The following is a 6504-nucleotide window of genomic DNA, read 5'->3' on the forward strand; positions in this document are numbered from 1 at the left end:
AAGAGCTGACCATTAGCTTTGACAATGTGGAAGTCATTGGAGACATTGGCAAGGGATATTTTGGTGGAACAGTGCAAATAAGAGACTAATTAGAGTTATTCAAGACGGAGGTAGGGGAGTATAAATGAATACTGCAAGTGTGGACAACACTTTGAAGAAGTTTTATGGTAAAGGGGGAAAGCCGAGGATCAATGTAGAGTATTTTAATATGAGAAGGACAGCATGTTTATATCCCAATGTGCATAAATTGGTTATGAAGAAGAGAGAGCCTCTCCAAAGTCGCTAGAGTAATTGCTATTGGGGTAGATGTGAGGTGCTGGGACCTAGTGCACAAGAGGAGTGATGTGTCTTTGTAGACACATGAACAATTTCTCACAGTAGCAGAATGGAAGATGGAACATGGGCAGGTTACAAGCAAGTCGGTAAACATGATGAAAGCCACATGTGGAAGGTCTCTTGGGATTGTTTCTATTTTCTCATTGAAAAAGGAATCGAGGCTATCAGCTGAGAATGAATTAAGAGGAAAAGGTTGCTATCATATTTTTGAAGCAAGAGTTCAAAACTCTTTAGAATGAATTAGAATTGCTGGGCTCACTTAAGCTTAGTGGCTCACGAGTTTAAGGTAAGACTATGCAGTAAGGTTGGGTATGTGTTCCCCAGACACGTTCAGCAACCAAAAATAGGTGCAGAGTAGGAAAAGGGTTATAAATAACTGGGATTGGAGTTTTGCCAAAGAAGGAAAAAAAGACGAGAGGTGCCAGGGAGTTAAGGGTGTGTGAACTGAGTGACTTTTATGATACACTGTGAGATCTAGGATGGATTAGGAGGTGTGAAAGACAGTGAATATGTAGTAGAAAAGATGCATTGTTGAGTCAAAGGATTTCTTTTTTCTTTTTTTTTTAATGGGTTTTGGGACCAACTATCACTAGCTGCACAGGTACCAAAAAATTATGCTTCTGAAATCTCTTGATGTTGATTCCGCATAAAGAGCAGCTGAGCTGCCCTATGTATGCCACTCATAACAGAAGCCCTTTCTTAGTCAAAGGATTTTTAAGGCAGGGTGCTAGGGACTGTGAGGTAGAAAGGTACAAGGTGGTAGTCCTAGAGTGGAATGCTTGAGATTGAGATTATGGAGAGGTGATAGTTATTGATAAGGACATGTTGAAGGTAAGGTAAGGTCTGAGTAGTCCATTTCATGGGAATGAGTAGCTAAGTTTGGGAGAGGATGAGATCATCAGAGACGAGGTCAAGGAACTCAGAGACCAAAGTATTAAAACGATCATCTACCTAGAGATTAAAACCACTAACAATCATGATGGACATATTGTCAGAATGAGTGAGGGTGAGCTGGGTGTTTAAATCTTCAAGGAATGTGGGGGAGTGACCCCCAAGTCAGCAGTTGATTGTAATAAGGAAGGGTAGCTGGTAATGATGTCTAAGTTGCACACTAAAATCTCTCAAAGGAGAAGAAAACTTGGTCTAGCACAGTGGTTCTCAACCTTCCTAATGCTGTGAACCTTTAATTCAGTTCCTCATGTTGTGGTGACCCCCAACCATAAAATTATTTTCATTGCTACTTCATAACTGTAATTTTGCTGCTGTTATGAATCATAATGTAAATGTGTTATATGCAGGATGATCTTAGGCGGCCCTGTGAAAGGGTTATTCAACCCCCAAAGGGGTCACAACCCACAGGTTGAGAACTGCTGGTCTAGCAGGAGCAATGAAAACCAAAGAGATATTTTCCCCACCTTTAACCACAGAATTCTATTCCACATTCACATTCCCAGTACAGGTGACATGTTACTGATCCCCCTGGAGTCATACTCTATCTGAAAGCTTGAATGATTACAGACTTCCTGCTTTAACTCAAAGGAGAATGGAACAGAAAACAAGCACCACTCCATCAGGCTGGGAGAGCAGGACTCGGAGGTCCAGGTTTCAGTTAGAGTAACAGTGCACAGCAGACACTGAGTGAAGAGTGTGGGAATGCAAGGGCTTCTGCTGCTGACGAAACACGGTGCACAGAAGAAGGGGAAGTGGGAAATGGACAATGTGGTCAGAGTAGGGAATAAGCAGAAAGGCTGTAGGTCTCGCTTATTAGGAAGGACCTGGCAGTTTGGAATAACAGATAAGGGAAGCAGTGGGTCATTCTGGATCCCTCTTAGGAAGATTGTGGCAGGGAAGCTGTGAGCATTGAGGGAGGAGAAGAGAGGTGTGTCATGCCAGGACCTTGCCAGGGCTCTAGGCCTTTGAAACTTTGGTATCATCTCCACCATTTCCTCAGATCTAGGATGAGCAGCTCCCCCATTATAATGTGCCCTGGCACAATTGAAAACCCTTAAGCTAAGCCAGCTCATACTTTCATAAGGAGGCTTACTAAATTCAGAAGGAGAATATAAGATAAAATAACAAACAGAAAGACAAAATATTCTCATTCCAAATATAGGTTTCTGATGCCAGAAGAGTCTTACCCCACCCCAAAAGAAGCTAGGATGACTACATGCTTGATGATCCAACCCAAAAGAAACACTCATTTGCTGAGAGGCATTTGCATAATGTCAGTGTGGGGAAGATGCTTTGGAAAGAGGCCTTTAAACCATTCCTGGGCATTGTCCCATATGTGCAGCTGTTCCTGTACAGAGCTCTCTTCACATAACAACAATGAAAACACATAAAAATCAGCCCAAGGGCAAATGTTTACTAATTATTAGAAAAATAAAACTGTACTTGATACTTTGAATGAGGGATGTTCAGGTCAAGTTGATCGAGAACTAGCAAGATGAGTCAGTAGCTAAGATCTGTGGAAATGCTCTTAATGATTTTTATAATTGTTTCCTTAATAATGGAATTGTAATAAGAAGGTCGATGTTAAATTAATAACATGGAAGTATTCTAAAAAGCATATTGAAACATGATTTAAACCCATTCACTCAAGGCTTTAAGCCATAGGCTGCTTTTTTTTTTTCTTCCTGATAGAATATCATCCAGTGGACGGAAATATTTAAACGAGAGGATGAAGCTTAAGACATAAAATTAATAAAGAGGAAAAGTGTAGTTTTATTTTATTTATTATTTTCTTTTATTTTTGAGACCAGTGTCACTGTGGCCCAGGCTAGAGTGCCTTGGTGTCAGCCTAGCTCACAGAAATCTCAAACTCCTGTGTTCAAAGAGCCTCCTGACTTAGCCTCCCAAGTAGCTGGAACTACAGGCACCTACCACAATGCCTGGCTAATTTTTCTATTTTTAGTAGAGAAGGGGTCTCACTCTTGCACAGTTTGGTCTCAAAAGCATGAGCCACCATGCCCAGCTCAGAAAAGTGCAGTCTTGACAAAGCCAGGCAAAGGCTATGTAGGCCCAGACCACAATCTTTCTGCCACTCAATGACCTTACCCATACTTCATTCAATGAATGATCATCAAGCCTGGGTAATATGCCAAATATTTTTCTACCTGCTTGAGGGTCAGAGGTGAATAAAAGGCCATTCTTACCCCCTGAGGGGCTCACTCTGTGGTCAGGGAAAAGAAACACCTCCGTAAACACAACATTAACAATTCATATAAGGTAAAGCACAGAGAATGGAATAAATAGATGGGTCTTGAGGGGTGAGCAGAAGTTTGCTACACAGAGAAGAAAAGTGAGGCAGGTACGTATGACTCAGGCTGGCATAAGAAGTTCTGTGAGGTAAAACGATGGAATCAGAAAGGAAAGAATGAGAGATGGAACTGCCTATTCTAGAGGCATCCAAATTTTTGACCCCACTTCTAGCCACCAATGTGCCATTGTCACCACCCACTTCCCTCAATTCTCAATCAATACAAATGTCATTTTCCACAGAAATCTAAATTCAACAAACATGTTGTGATTTTTCTTTTCTTTTTTTTTCCTTTTATTAAGTCATATACACATAGATCATGAATACATTTATGCTTTTGTGGGATACAACATGTTGATTTTTTTATACAATTTGGAATGGTTACATCAAACTAATTAATATATCTTTCATCTCATTTACTTAATTATTGTGTTAACACATTTATGTTCTATACTTGGTAGATTTGACTTGTACCCTTACAATATGCTCCACAGGTGTGGTCCCACCATTTGCCCTCCCTCTATCGAACCTCCCCCCTCCCATTCCCCTCTACTTTGTTCCTTCATTCTAAGCTAGAGTTGTTATCTAAGAATATTACTGAAGCTCTGGAGGCCACGGAAAAAGGATTTCACAGTCAAAACCATACTCTCATTCCCTTGCCCCTCCTTATGTCTCACTTGTCATTACTCCCCATTCTGTTCAATTATACAGGATTTCTCACTTCTTTTCTGCAATTTTGGTATTTCCAAAAACCAGAGATTAATAACAAACCATACCCTCCAAAAGGTGACTTTCCCTCAAAGGAATTTTCTTATATCTGCTACGAGAACCAAAGCTTCTCCCTTTGATTATATTTCTAAAACAGAGTTCTAATTCTAGAATCTTTAGATTTTTTAAATCTTTCAATTTTTAAAATCCTTTACTGGCCCAAAGAATAAAATCTAAGCATTCAGGAGCCTCCACAATCTGCCTCAATTGAATTGGTAAACCCCCTTTCTTTCACACCCTCCCCAGGCCCAGTTGCGTACCTTGTACCCCACTGCATAGACACCATTTGTTAAAATTACTTCAAAGCTCCTCTAGGGCAGAAACACATTTGACATTTCTCCTCTGTCCCAAGGCACCTGCCAGTAAATACTTTCAACTTAACTGATTAAAAACTTTCCAATGGGGGGAAATAAATGTCCTGACCTAGAGTGCTCCAAGAACTAGGTTGACAGGTAAGTTTTAGGTAAGTTTTGATATGGTATGACCCATATCAGCAACTGGGTAGAGGCTTATCCCAAGATTCATTTCTTCCTTCTTCCTTGGGGACAGAGTTGAGATTTTGTTGCTGAGTCCTTGGTTATTCAAAATGAAAGACTCTATTTCCTCCTTCCTTTGAAGCAAGATGGAGTCATGTAACTTGAATTCTGTTTAATATAGGTCAAAATATTATGTTGGACATCTGGAAAGGGTTCTTGGAAAGAGCAAATTTTACCTTTCTACAATTCCTTATTTTTCTGTTTGTGACATGCAACTCGCATGTAATGACTGGAACTCCTGCAACTGTCTCAGATCATGAGTGAACTTGAATAAGGAAGCCATATCCCAGGATGGTAGTGCAAAAGGAGAGAAGCTGGGATCCCTGATGAGATTGTGAGGCTGTCACACTTGTCCCAAATTACTTATTTGGGGGTTTGTTTTACTCACTTTAAATGCACTATTGTTTGGACTTTCATGTTTATATGAAACAGGATCTAATCCTAATTGATACACATTTAATTATAAGTCAACAGTATTTTTAATACCTACTATGTGCTATGTCAGCAGAGCTCAACAAAGAGAGTATGTCACAAAACTTTTATATTTTCAGAAAATATAAATGCTCATGAGTTTTTAAATCAAAACTACATGGTGGGCTTCTGGAATGAATATATATACAATTACATCTGTCTACAAATTCGGTAACCTAGATAGCATATGTAAAACTATATAATTATATATAGTATATGGGTGGGCAGCATGCATGAATATGGAAAGAGAGAGATTTTCATAATATTTTCTTATATTTCTTTATATTCTTTTAATGTTAGTAGTAATGACCCTTCTTTCATTCCTGATTTTAGTAATTTGTCTTTTCTTGCTTGTTAGTCTAGCTAATGGATTGTCAATTTTATTGAACTTTTCAAGCAATCAAATTTTAGTTTCATTGACATTGATCAATTGTTTTTATTTCTATTCTATTTTTCCTACTCTATATTATTTTTATTTTATTCTATTTTTGCTCTAACCTTTGTTGTTGCTATTATTGTTTTTTCTGAATCTTATCTTGGGTTTGTTTTGCTATTCTTTTTCAAGTGCCATAGACGGAAGGTCAGGTTATTAATTTGAAGTTTTTCTTCTTTTTTAACATAGGCACTTATAGCTATAAATTTCCCTCTAAGCACTGCTTTACCTGCATCATGAATGTATCTTTAAAGCCCTGTAGAGAATTCTGATGTGCATGCTTGGTTAAGAATATACTGTATTTCTTTGATATTACAAGGTGGTTGCCTTTTTTTTTTTTCCTCATTTCCCAGCATGATGGTTAACCTTCTGAGTAGACAAAGCTTTTCTTATAAGGCAAAATGCTTGGATTTGACTAGGTATTCCAGAAAGACTCTTGCTTGCAGCTCAAAGATTTATTTCATAGTTTAATCTAATAATCAAAGATATGTTTGTTGTACTTGATCTCTGAGAAGTCAAGACTTTCTAGGTTTGATGAGCCCTTCTTAAAGGACCCTTTCAGTTAAAAGTTTTCCTTGATGCTTGTGTTTTTACTCTGCATATTTTTGGCAGCCCTGACACAGTATTTATGTCCATTAAGCAGAAGTCATCTGATAACAAAAGATTCCTATGGTACCTAAGCCCTTTTCCTTAGCCTGTGT

At 38.6% G+C, this 6504-nt stretch overlaps 1 non-coding gene across 1 annotated transcript; it reads right to left on the reverse strand.

The window, feature by feature from the left end:
- Positions 1-902: 902 nt before the first annotated feature.
- LOC128566236 (U11 spliceosomal RNA) lies at positions 903-1036 on the reverse strand. The gene has a single exon (XR_008374520.1). It is a non-coding gene; the product is annotated as a U11 spliceosomal RNA (small nuclear RNA).
- Positions 1037-6504: the final 5468 nt, after the last annotated feature.

Source organism: Nycticebus coucang, chromosome 14, assembly GCF_027406575.1.
Source record: "Nycticebus coucang isolate mNycCou1 chromosome 14, mNycCou1.pri, whole genome shotgun sequence".
Lineage (NCBI taxonomy): Eukaryota > Metazoa > Chordata > Mammalia > Primates > Lorisidae > Nycticebus > Nycticebus coucang.